The following is a 13,710-nucleotide window of genomic DNA, read 5'->3' as shown; positions in this document are numbered from 1 at the left end:
CCATGCTTGTCAGCCGTCAGCAGGTTGACCCAATGCGAAGTGTACGTGATATACATGCCCTGACCGTGCTTTGCAGACCAGGAATCAGTGGTCAGATGGACCCTTGCTCCAACACTGTATGCCAGAGATGCCATGACTTCCTTTTCAATAACAGAGTAGAGGTTTGGGATTGCCTGTTTTAAAAAAAAAAAAAAAAAAAAAATCGTCCGGGTACCTTCCACTGTGGTGTCCCAATAGCTACAAATTTTTTGAAGGCCTCAGACTCCACCAGCTGGTATGGTAAAAGCTGGCGGGCTAAGAGTTCCATCAAGCCAGCTGTCAGATGCCGGGCAAGGGGGTGACTCTGTGACATTGGCTTCTTACGCTCAAACATTTCCTTGACAGACACCTGACTGTGGGCAGATGAGATGGAACTGCTGAAGGTGAGAGGCGGAGTGGCGGGTGGTTGAGAGGGGGCAAGGAGGACAGCAGTGGTTGACGTGGCTGAAGATGCTGGACCAGGAGTAGGATGGTGGCTTTGAGTTTGTGTGCTGCTTGTACTCGTGTTGATCCCATTGGCGGTGGTGATGTGAGATCATGTGCCTTCGCAAAGCAGTTGTACCGAGGTGGGTGTTGGACTTCCCACGACTCAGTTTCTTTTGGCACAGGTTGCAAATGGCATTGCTGTTATCAGAGGCAGACACACACAAAAAAATGCCACACTGCTGAGCTTTGCAATGATGGCATTCTGGTGGTGGCAACAGCATGCGCTGATTGGCGTGCTGTCTGGCTGACCCCGGGTGCCGATACATGCTGTCTGACTGTGCCACTAGCTCCTTGCGACAACCTCTCCCTGCTTCCAACTTGTCTCCTCCTTCTCTCTGTCTCCCCTTCTGAACTTTCCCCCTCTTCTTATTCTCTTCGAGCAGGCACCCACGTGGCATCCACGGACACATCGTCATCATCAACCACTTCACTTGTATCTGACACCTCAGCAAATGAAGCAGCAGCAGGTACATCATCATCATCATCATCATCACACTGTATGTCCATGTGTGTAATCCTGCCTGACTGAGACATATCCCCGTTATCTACATCCTCTGGCAATAATGGTTGCGCATCACTAATTTCATCCAACTGATGTGTAAATAACTCCTCTGACGGATCAAGTGAAGCGGCTGTGGTGGCGGTGGTGGTGGTGGTGGCGGCGGCGGGAGAGTGGTAACTTGAGAGCAGGTGACCAAAGCTGAGCTGGAGGAGGATGGTGCGTCAAGGTTCTTAGCAGAAGCTGTTTAAGATTGGGTGTCCTGTGTAAGCCAGTCAACTATGTCCTCAGAATTTTTCGGGTTCAGGGTACGTGGCCTCTGAACACTGGGCATTATTCCAGGGCCATTGGAAATCACAGCACTACGACCACGACGGCCCCTGCGGGGTGGCCTGCCTCTGCCTGTCTTTTTTTTTTTTTTTTTTTTTTTAGATAAGTGGTACTATGCGTGCAAGGTACTGTGCCACCCTATATAAGTGGTGGGCAGTGGGCACAGTACAGTCTGTGTGGGCCTGACACACACTACCTTGCAAGTGCGATTATATCACAGAGAAAAAATAAATTGACTTTAGTTTATCTGCAAGGTATTGTGACACCCTGTAATGGTATGAGTGGTGGCCTGGACAGTGGCCACAGTACAGTCTGTGTCGGCCAGACACTCACTGGCTTGCAACTGCGATTATATCACAGAGAAAAATTGACTTTAGTTTATATGCAAGGTATTGTGACAACCTGAATGAATGGTGTGCGCACAGTACAGTCTGTGAGCCTCTCACTGTCTGGCAACTGCAATTATATAAAAAAAATATAATAAATTGACTTTTTTATCTGCAAGGTACTGTGACACCCTATGAGTGGTGTGCACACAGTACAGTCTGTGGGCCTGCAGCCTCTCACACACGGGCAGGGAACTGCAATATATATATATATATATATATAAAGCAGACTGATGTACCAGTCCTAAAAAGGGCTTTTCGGGGTGCTGTCAGGATGCTGTCCTTACAGCAGATGAGTCTGTGGACACAGAACACTGCCCTAGCTATCGATTTCCCTATTAAATCATCAGCAGCTACACTGTCCCTCCTCTCACTAAGAATGCAGCTTCCGAATGAATCTAAAATGGATAGTGTCCAGGAGGTGGGAGTGTCTGGGAGGGAGGGTCTGCTGCTGATTGGCTGGAATGTGTCTGATGACTGTGAGGTACAGGGTCAAAGTTTGCTCAATGATGATGTATAGGGGCGGACCGAACATTGCATATGTTCGCCCGCCGCGGCGAACAAGACATGCTTGCCGTGAACTGTTCGCCGGCGGATAGTTCGGGACATCATTAGGGATGTTGGAGTGTAGCATCGTGGTATGTGAATCCCGTCTAATGCATGTAGGCATTCCTTCCAAAGCTCCCACTTTTGCTGTTTGTCAGAGGGCAGTGGAGCATCCCAGTCGGAAATAGACTCTGAAAGCTGTCTTAACAGGAATTTGCCTTGTACAGTCAAAGGTGCGAAAAATCCCAGGGGATCATATAGGCTGTTCACCACTGAGAGAACTCCCTGTTTAGTAAATGGTTTATCTGCACAGCTAACTTGAAACCCAAGGGAGTCTGGTGGATTGTCTATCCCTAGATTCAAGTCTCTGAATTCTGTGGCATGATCACTGGGCTGGAAGGCTTTCATTGCAGAAGCACTGTTAAAGGTGACTTTATGTAAACTCAGAAAAAATTTTGAAAGAATACCTTGTGTTCTTTGAGCAGATCTATGGCTTCCTCCACTGTGGGGAAAGATTTGAGTACGTCGTCCATGTAGAAGTCTCCTTCAACAAAGTTTCGGGCATCTTTCCCAAACTCTGACTCACCATCAGAGGCAGCCCTACGTAGGCTATATCTAGCAACAACAGGTGAAGGACTGTTACCGAACACATGCACCTTCATGCGGTATTCAACCAATTTCTTGTTGGTGTCATTGTCTCTGTGCCAAAAAAAATTAGATAATTTCTGTGGTCTTGCCATACGATAAAGCAGTGGAACATTTGTTCAATGTCTGCAGTAATGGTAACTGGCTCCTTTCTGAATCTCATAAGTAGTCCTACCAGATTATTGGTCAGGTTTGGACCGGTGAGAAGGACATCGTTCAGAGATACGCCATTATGTTTGAGACTTGAGTCAAATACCAATCTTATCTGGTTTGGTTTCTGTGGGTGTTATACTCCAAAGGAGGGAAGGTACTAGCATTCTTCTTGCTCTTGCAAAGGTGGAACCGTGGTGATTGTGAAATATCTTTTCCATGAAGGCCACAAAATGATTTTTTTTATTTCAGGTTTGTTTCTTAACGTACGTTGCAAGGAGATTAATCTGGATAGTCCCGGTTGTCAGGAAGTCTGGCTCTTACAGCACGGAAAGGTAAAGGTGCAACCCAGTGGTTAGTTGCATCTTTGAAGAATCCATTGTCCATTATTTTAATAATCTTTGTCATCCATGGACAAGGCCAATCTGTTGTCTTCTGGTGTTGTACAAAACACTGATCTTCCTATGTTGTCATAAAGGGTAGGAATGATGTCTGGTGCCTTAAGGAGGTTAGAAAGCTTTTCCTTTACCTCGTAATGATGAACACATGGCTTAACGTGAGTTGTGTGACCATTTTTTAGCACAAACATTTTGAAGGAGTTCACTTGAGATGGTTTGTAGCTCTTATTTATACATACAGGTCCTTCTCAAAAAATTTGCATATTGTGATAAAGTTCATTATTTTCTGTAATGTACTGATAAACATTAGACTTTTATATATTTTAGATTCATTACACACAACTGAAGTAGTTCAAGCCTTTTATTGTTTTAATATTGATGATTTTGGCATACAGCTCATGAAAACCCAAAATTCCTATCTCAAAAAATTTGCATATTTCATCCGGCCAATAAAAGAAAAGTGTTTTTAATACAAAAAAAGTCAACCTTCAAATAATGATGTTCAGTTATGCACTCAATACTTGGTCGGGAATCCTTTTGCAGAAATGACTGCTTCAATGCGGCGTGGCATGGAGGCAATCAGCCTGTGGCACTGCTGAGGTGTTATGGAGGCCCAGGATGCTTCGATAGCGGCCTTAAGCTCATCCAGAGTGTTGGGTATTGCGTCTCTCAACTTTCTCTTCCCAATATCCCACAGATTCTCTATGGGGTTCAGGTCAGGAGAGTTGGCAGGCCAATTGAGCACAGTAATACCATGGTCAGTAAACCATTTACCAGTGGTTTTGGCACTGTGAGCAGGTGCCAGGTCGTGCTGAAAAAGGAAATCTTCATCTCCATAAAGCTTTTCAGCAGATGGAAGCATGAAGTGCTCCAAAATCTCCTGATAGCTAGCTGCATTGACCCTACCCTTGATAAAACACAGTGGACCAACACCAGCAGCTGACATGGCACCCCAGACCATCACTGACTGTGGGTACTTGACACTGGACTTCAGGCATTTTGGCATTTCCCTCTCCCCAGTCTTCCTCCAGACTCTGGCACCTTGATTTCCGAATGACATGCAAAATTTGCTTTCATCTGAAAAAAGTACTTTGGACCACTGAGCAACAGTCCAGTGCTGCTTCTCTGTAGCCCAGGTCAGGCGCTTCTGCCGCTGTTTCTGGGGAATGTGGCACCTGTAGCCCATTTCCTGCACACGCCTGTACACGGTGGCTCTGGATGTTTCTACTCCAAACTCAGTCCACTGCTTCCGCAGGTCCCCCAAGGTCTGGAATCGGTCCTTCTCCACAATCTTCCTCAGGGTCCGGTCACCTCTTCTCGTTGTGCAGCGTTTTCTGCCACACTTTTTCCTTCCCACAGACTTCCCACTGAGGTGCCTTGATACAGCACTCTGGGAACAGCCTATTTGTTCAGAAATTTCTTTCTGTGTCTTACCCTCTTGCTTGAGGGTGTCAATGATGGCCTTCTGGATAGCAGTCAGGTCGGCAGTCTTACCCATGATTGCGGTTTTGAGTAATGAACCAGGCTGGGAGTTTTTAAAAGCCTCAGGAATCTTTTGCAGGTGTTTAGAGTTAATTAGTTGATTCAGATGATTAGGTTAATAGCTCGTTTAGAGAACCTTTTCATGATATGCTAATTTTTTGAGATAGGAATTTGGGGTTTTCATGAGCAGAATGCCAAAATCATCAATATTAAAACAATAAAAGGCTTGAACTACTTCAGTTGGTGTGTAATGAATCTAAAATATATGAAAGTCTAATGTTTATCAGTACATTACAGAAAATAATGAACTTTATCACAATATGCTAATTTTTTGAGAAGGACCTGTACATTGCCCACAATCACCCAGCCTAAGTCGAGTCTCTGTGCATACGGGGTGTTGTTAGGACCGTTGCATTGTTGCCGCACCTTATGTATTCTCAGAATGTCAATCCCGAGCAAGAGTAGGATGTTAGCATTCATGTCCATAGGAGGAATCTCACTAGCTAGATCTTTCAGGTGGGAATAATGGTATGCAGCTTCTGGAGTAGGAATTTCATCTCTTTTATCAGGTATCTGGTCGCATTCAATTAACTTTGGCAAAGGTATATGAACGTTCCCTTTAATGGAGGAGATAAGGTATCCAGTGGACCTTCTGCCATACGTCTCTACACGACCAGAACAAGTGTTTAGGGTGTATGGTGTTGCTTTTCCTGTTATGCCAAAGATCTCAAAGAATTTAGGGGGTGTCCTTCCTAGTAGGAGGTTGTAATAAGTGGGACGTTTGTTTTTCTAATGGATACTGTTCCCCTTAAGTTTCTACGTTTACTTGTTGTGTTGTCATACCTTGAGCATGAGGATGAAGCAAGTAGAGTGGATTCTGTGAAGTCAAAGCTGGGATCATTCTTCCGAGTTTGGTCAATGATGCCGTGTGGTAATTTCAAAACAATTGGATTGACACCATGAGCAGTATCAAGGTAACTCAGTCCTGGCAGATGTGGATCCATTTTAGCCAATTCTAATTCCTTTAATAGGTCGCCCAGATCCTGGAGCTTGCGATTGTCCTTGCCAGTTATCTTTGGGAAGGCTTGAAGTCTCTTGAATAAGGTGCTTTCTATAGCTTCAGAACTGCCATAGGTCTGTTCAAGTCTCTCTCCCATGCTGCAGCGAGACCTTCCTCTGAGTGGCCTGCATGAACTGCTCTTAATGTCTTTACATGTTGTGCAGATTCTGGGCCTAACCAGTTGAGAAGCAAGTCAAGTTCTTACTTGGCAATGAGGTTAAGGTTGCTGATTATTGCTTTAAAAGGTAGATTTCCAGTCTCTGTAGTTTTCAGCATGGTCATCATACTTTGAGAGGCTAATGTATCTGGCAAAGTCCGACATGTCTGATCTTACATTCCTTGTTGCTGGATTGCATCGTGGTGTCTCTGGGGCATGTAGGGGCTCTGGCACATAAGGCTTAGATTGATCAGGAGAGAATGATGTTGCATAAGGATTAGGCCTCATGTTGTTTTTCTCGGCCTCCGTTCCATTTTTTTATTTTTTTTTGCAGATAGGATGGGGACCCATTCATTTCAATCAGTCAGCAAAAAATGCTGATAATTCATCTGTTTGTGTTCCGCATCCATTGTCAGTGTTTCCCTTCAGCAAAAAAAATTGTGCATGTCCTACTTTTTTCACATTTGCGGACAAGGATAGGCATTTATTACAAGGTATCTGTGGGAAAAAAACGGATCCTCCCAAAAAAAGGATGCCGCATCAGTTTTTTGGGGCGGAAGCACAATTTGCGGGCACAAAAAAACTACTGTTGTGTGCATGAGGCCTTAAGCTATAGTTTAGTCTCTGGAGGATCAGTTGGCTCTGCACTAGAAATTACCTTGTTATTGGTGGATGAAGATATCTGGCATTCTGTACGTTTACCCAGTTGGTGATTTAGAAGTGGCGTTGGTACATGCGATTTAGCAGGAGGAGCAGGTCATGACTGCCTTAACACATATCTGACGGGTTTTCCACTTCTCCTGGGATGAAACAGTCTAGGTCAGTACCTTGCCATAATGCTTGCTCGAAGAAGTTCAGTTTAGCTAAGGTAGCTGCTTCTTCCCTTTCTCTTTGGAGAATTTTTAGTTGGGCTTCTGTCCCTGACTCCAACTGCTCCATTTCTGCTTTCTTCTTTGCCATTTCTGCCTCTTCCTCTGCCATTTCTGCCTCCTTTTGCTTTCTTCTCTGCCATTTCTGCCTCTATTTCTGCCTCCATCTTTGCGATCTCAGCCTCCATTTCTGCTCTCTTTGTGATCTCAGCCTCATTCTTAGCAAAGGAACTTCTTACACTAGCTTCCTCTGATTCTGCTCGGATCTCTATAAGCTTGTCATGCAACGCCAACCTTCCGGAACAAGAGGTTTTGGAAGATGAAAGCGTATATTTGGTTGAAGTTGATCGATGGGATCTCACTTCTTGCAAGTGTGCGATGCGGAGTCCTGCCTTACTTTTAGTGTCTTGTATGAAGGCATCCTTCTCTTGGAGGAGATTCTTTCTGTCTCAACTCTTTTGAGGCATCATCAAAATCGGAGTCGCTCAGGAAAGTAAGGTACTTTGTAGACAGTCGCTGATAGAGGACATAGGCGTTAAATGATTCAACGCTGTGGCCAACTTTGGTGCATCATTGCTACAGCGCGAAAGAGCTGCTATATAGCGTTCAGTACTTTGCCATAAATCATCCAAATTGTCACTGAACTCCTCTTTGGTTGCCTAAAAGTTCTCTGTAATCTTTTGTGTTTGATAACATGTTTAGATCGTACTGTTTGTTCTTCAGTGAAAATGGACTCTTATGAGCAGGGTGAGTTTTCGTATGTTCAGTGACTGAGAAATCCACAAAGCCTCTTGTGGACATATTATTCCTGTTTAAGTGGTACTGTCTCTTTAAGAAAGAATTTCAGCTTACTCATTGTGCTTATGAAGCCCCGTTCATGTAATATGGCGGACAGCTATAAGCATACTTGCTTGCAGACTCCGTGTAGACATGCAAAGACTATAGATTTAGCTTTCGTTCTGACTATTCTGCCACAGACGTACGTTAGAGAAGTCTCTGACTTGTGAGTGGTAATCTCTGTACAAGCAATGGTAGATAGCTGAACTCACTAATATCGATAGGTCGTGGTACCATTTGTATGTGAAAATCCTGTGAGGAGAATACAATGGAGATGCTTTGGTAATTTATTGAGTTTACCTTGAGCAAAGCACAAGAAATGCTCTCACTTTCCTGAGTCTGCTGCAGGAAAGGAAGACACAGGAACAGAGCCCAGGATATGATGTCACAGAAAGGGAGGAGTAGAACAGAGAGCAAAGGCAATGGAATTTACATAATACATTTCAGGAAACTTATAACAAGACTGACCACAGGGTGGCAGCATTACATATCACGGTAATGATATAATAACACAAACAGCCATTTATCTAAATGGAAGAAATAAATGCTGGGACAGCATATCTTTTCTACAGATGACTTACATCTGTTAATACGAGACGCAATATACCCTATACCAGGCATGCTCAACCTGCGGCCCTCTAGCTGTTGCAAAACTACAACTCCCATGATTCCCTGACAGCCTACAGCTATCATCCTACAGAAGAGAATCATGGGAATTGTAGTTTTACAACAGCTGGAGGGCCGCAGGTTGAGCATCCCTGCCCTATACGAAACACAATGGAAATTGAGGAAGTTAAAAAGGACAGGTTTATTCAGGATACTATGGAGGACTAGGTGAAAGAAATAATTTCCCATTCATGAAAATATATATAATTTGATTATAAATGAATGCAATACTCCTGACAAAAGAGCTATATTTCCTACGGTTCTTAAGAAAATGTACCCCTTCAATGACAATGAAATAAATAAATGGGATTCATCACCAATGATTGATGCATCAGTGGCTAAACTTATAACATTTTCGTTTCCAATAGCCATAAGCTATCACAATTCTATTTTTGGCCAATTTACAAATACAAATTAACTTTTATTGTTCTTTCTTTAAAATGACATCATACGGAAAAAATATATGATATTGTGATATTAAAAAGACTCAGATTGCACTTAGTTACCTTCTATATATTATTATTATTATTATTATTATTATTATTATTATTATTATTATTATTATTATTATTATATCTGTTAGTACTGGAGTTCTTCACTATACTCTAGTGAAGGTATTAGTATTCATGCCATTTCACAATTTCAGTTAGTAGCCATTTGTATCTTTAGAGTAAAATATTATCATACATTGTTTCAAAGGGAAAATTAATTGTGTCCTTTTGTAACTTATGGACTTCTAATTTCTTTGACTACCTATTACACATATCAACTGCCTCTTTCTATCAGCTTGATCGTTTTTTCGCTACTTACGTCTCATGTCCTATTTTCTACCTCTATTTCTAGAGTCCTGCCTGAATCGGTATATCCGAGACTCCTGCAGTGCGTCCTGCTGAACCTAACAGCTAAGTGCCTTCTAACACTAAAATTGATCAAATGGCTCCCCCGACATGTTTCACTGAATACACAGCATCCTCAGGGGTAAGGAGCTGTGAACCTGAGTGTCTCTTGTGAACGGCATTTAAGGGGAGGAGAGTACCACCTCACCAGTTTCCAGGCAACCCGGACATCCCTGTCATCTGGACATAAGTGATATCCTATAAACTTGCCCCAGTCTTGCTTTGTTAGCCAATAGTGGGTATGACATACCTTTTCATCTCTCCTCCGACTTGCACCTGCGTTGCCAACTTAGTCCCGGTGATTATTTCTCCTCAAGTCAGATCCGCATTGTCACGAACTATGGATCCGATCGCTCCGGATCCCACAGCTCTGACGTAGTGGTCTGTGACGGAGTCTGCGCACACACAGAGACCTCACGTGACCGGGGTATTACCACTCAGCTAACACCCCCCCACTATACTTCGGTAACTGCCACCACGTGGGTTCCCGGTCCACGAGCCGACTATCCGGGTAATTCACTATCACACAGATCAGTGGATGAACTGGATATCACTTACTGACCAACCGCAGTCAATCACCCCCAGCTACAATTCATAAATGCAATTTAACTAACTACCTGGTAACGTCTCTTCAAAGGCAAGGTACGTTGTTCAGCAGCTTAGAATATGGAAGACTTGGCCACTTAGATTTTATAATCTTTAATAAGCGGTAAAAAGCAGTGCATACAAATCTAATGAAAATGACTATAAAACTACAGAATAATAATAACAATATAAATAATCACGACAGTTCAAATGAAAGGGAAAAAGATGAAAGAATACTTAGTTTCTCTGGAGGGTTTCAGATGGTCGTTCATATGTCCTTTTTGAATCCTTGCAAACCCCTTTTCAGTATGTATCAGGGGAGACCCTCAAAGTTCTTCTGATACAGGGATATGCCGTCAATGTCCAATTAAGTGTCTGCTGATGTTCCATGGGTCTCTCTCCTCTGTCCTTGTGCATGGATTTTTATGAACTCTCCCATGGGCAGGAGACTTACTCCTGTCAGCCAATGGCAGCAGAGTGACTGTGAAGCCTAGGGATGGCCCCCAAGTGTTTTATGACCCCATCAAAGTTCAGTTCCTACAATGAGGATTATACTTAAGCTCGTATCTCCCTGATTCATCGGCATATTTTTATACAGAATACATATTTGCGATCCTTATTTATTTACCTACAGAATGAGACCACACACGGTAATGCTGGGACCTGTAGTTCTTCTACCACCCATAGGTCAGCTAAGGAATCACATCCTCTAGTCATATTTGATACCCAATTAACCACAATACTCTGTAGAGCCTGGATCTGGTGTCAGAAAGGGCATAAGTTGATTCATAAATGAAATATGAAAGTGGACCGGTTTTATGCCCAGAGCTAATTAAGGGCTATTAGCTCTCCTCAAACCAGACCTGGAAATTAATGACGTCACGCTCCAGCCAGGCTTGACAGCAAGCTGATCTTATCTTACCGGACAGGATGAGCTGGGCCTGGTATAGCCTTTATGACCTTTTATAGCTGCCTTACAGAGTAGTGGTAATAAAAGTGTCCATCTATATCATAGGCGACCCAGGCTTCAGAAAGATGAGAGTTCACAGTTTTTTACATAGGCCAGAAGCATATAAGATGGCTACCCAGAGGAATTATGTATGTATGCCGGCACACGCATGTTTTTAGACTTCGGGTTCGACGGAATTGGCCGAACTTCGGAAAAAAAGGGGACCCTAACTTGACCCCGAACCCCAACCCCATTGAAGTCAACGGGGACCCAAACTTTTGAGCACTAAAATGGCTGTAAAAATGTAATGGAAAGGGCTAGAGGGCTGCAAATGTCGTCAAAATGTGGTTAAGAGCCTGGCAAGTGCTCTGCAAACAAATGTGGATAGGGAAATTACTTTAAATAACATAAAATACGTAAAAATAAAAAATAATAATCTTGATCTAGGAGGACCAGATCCATATGCAGTAGGAGGTTGAGCAGGCGGTGGATGTGTAGGTGGAAGTGGCAGTGGAGGAGGAGGAAGGCTACACTGCTTTTTGATTTAAATTTTATTTTTATTTTTTTAAATTAGGGTACACCCCAAAACATTGGGAAATATAACCCTCCAGTCATGCTAAACACACGTTCAGACAATACACCAGCTCAGGCCATGTGCCAAATTTGGAGACCCAGAAGTTGCAGGGGCTGACCTGCAGTTAGGGCTCTTTCACACTTGCGTTGTCTGGATCCGGCGTGTACTCCATTTGCCGGAATTACACGCCGGATCCGGAAAAACGCAAGTGAACTGAAAGCATTTGAAGATGTCTTCAAAATGCGTTCAGTGTTACTATGGCAGCCAGGACGCTATTAAAGTAGTAGTAGTGGGGAGCGGGGGAGCAGTATACTTACAGTCCGTGTGGCTCCCGGGGCGCTCCAGAATGACGTCAGAGCGCCCCATGCGCATGGATGACGTGCCATGCGATCACGTCATCCATGCGCGTGGGGCGCCCTGACGTCACTCTGAAGCGCCCCGGGAGCCGCACGGACGGTAAGTATACTGCTCCCCCGCTCCCCACTACACTATACCGTGACTGCCAAGACTTTAGCGTCCCGGCAGCCATGGTAACCATTCAGAAAAAGCTAAACGTCGGATCCGGCAATGCGCCGAAACAACGTTTAGCTTAAGGCCGGATCCGGATTAATGCCTTTCAATGGGCATTAATTCCGGATCCGGCCTTGCGGCAAGTGTTCCGGATTTTTGGCCGGAGCAAAAAGCGCAGCATGCTGCGGTATTTTCTCCGGCCCAAAAATGTTCCGGTCCTGAACTGAAGACATCCTGATGCATCCTGAATGGATTTCTCTCCATTCAGAATGCATTAGGATAAAACTGATCAGGAGTGATGTTCACGATCCAATTTGATATCTGCTCTATCAACTTTCAATGTTCTTTTATGCACCTACCATGGTGATTATGGGTGGCGGGGAATCAGGGTTCAAGGCCAGAGAGGGAGCGTGAGAAAAAGAGACCAAATTTAGGGGCGATAAATGTACTTAAAAAAATTGGGATCGAGAAGAAATGTGGGAAAAGCTATTGAGGTGCAAATGTTGGCCAAAAGAGTATAGCTGAAATGTGGGACAAAGTATTGAAGCTTAAATGTGGTACAACTTGTTTAAGTTTAGGCATTGAATCAAAGGAGGTGGCGTTCATCAATTAAAGAAGCATTTCAGAAATGTTATTCCCTGTCACCTATGCACCTATAATGTCAACCCAAGAATGTAACAGAAAAATTACAGAAATTAATTAACCTGTTTACTTGGTAGCGCAGGGGTCTATGACAATTGTTTATTGTCACCCGAAAATGTAAAATAAAAATTATTGAAATTTATTAAGCAGTCAACTAGGTAGAGGAGGGGTATATTACACCCAAAAATTTGTAAATTTGACCATAATATGTAACTGACAAATGTTTTTGTTTTTTTTTACCGGTCTACTAGGTATAGCAGTGGTACTTCACACCCAAAAATTGGTTAATTTCATCCGAAAATGTAACAGACAAATTGTTTTATTGTTTAACCTGTCTACTAGGTATAGCAGTGATACTATACACCCCAAAATTTGTGAATTTCACCAGAAAATGTTAATGACAATTATATATATATTTTTAACAGGCCTACTAGGTACAGCAGTGGTACTATACACCAGAAAATTGGTTAATTTCACCAGAAAATGTTAATGACAATTATTTTTATTTTTTTAACCGGCCAACTAGGTATAGCAGTGGTACTTGTAAGCTTTGGGGTCTTTAAGCTCCGCGAGACAAGTGCGAAAAACCGTGTCAGTAAAGCCAAGGGTCTTTATTGGTGACCAAACAAAACAAAATAAAGCTTTTCTTCAGCATCCAAACCGTCACAACAAAAGTCCTGCTTGCTTTCAGCATAAATTAGGAAACAGTCTTTCTTCAGAAAAACAACCAAAAGAAAGGCACATACGTTTTTAGTAGAGGTCCTTCAGACCTTCCCTGCAGACACAGCTTCCCTTCCAAACTACTCAAAAGTCCTCTCTGAGCAGCTAGCAGACTTCCATCTTATCCTCACAGGTGCACTCTCCCAACCCACACCCTCCAGCATCACTTCCTGCTTTAATGGGTGGTTGTCTGTGAGATCTTAACCCCTTGTGCGCTGGCTTCCAGGGTTTAGGAGTGGAGGCTTCATCCCACCCAAATAACACTTTGGAGCCTCCAAAATTCC

General features: G+C 43.4%; 1 protein-coding gene across 1 annotated transcript in view; it reads right to left on the bottom strand.

Moving 5' to 3' along the window:
* The window catches only part of TEX11 (testis expressed 11), a 1,226,647-nt gene that overhangs the window by 1,121,198 nt on the left and 91,739 nt on the right, over nt 1-13,710 (bottom strand). The gene's annotated exons all lie outside the window — the stretch shown is intronic.

Source organism: Bufo gargarizans, chromosome 9 (assembly GCF_014858855.1).
Source record: "Bufo gargarizans isolate SCDJY-AF-19 chromosome 9, ASM1485885v1, whole genome shotgun sequence".
NCBI lineage: Eukaryota > Metazoa > Chordata > Amphibia > Anura > Bufonidae > Bufo > Bufo gargarizans.
Note: the sequence above shows the minus strand (reverse complement) of the source record. Positions and strands in the feature narration are given on the sequence as shown.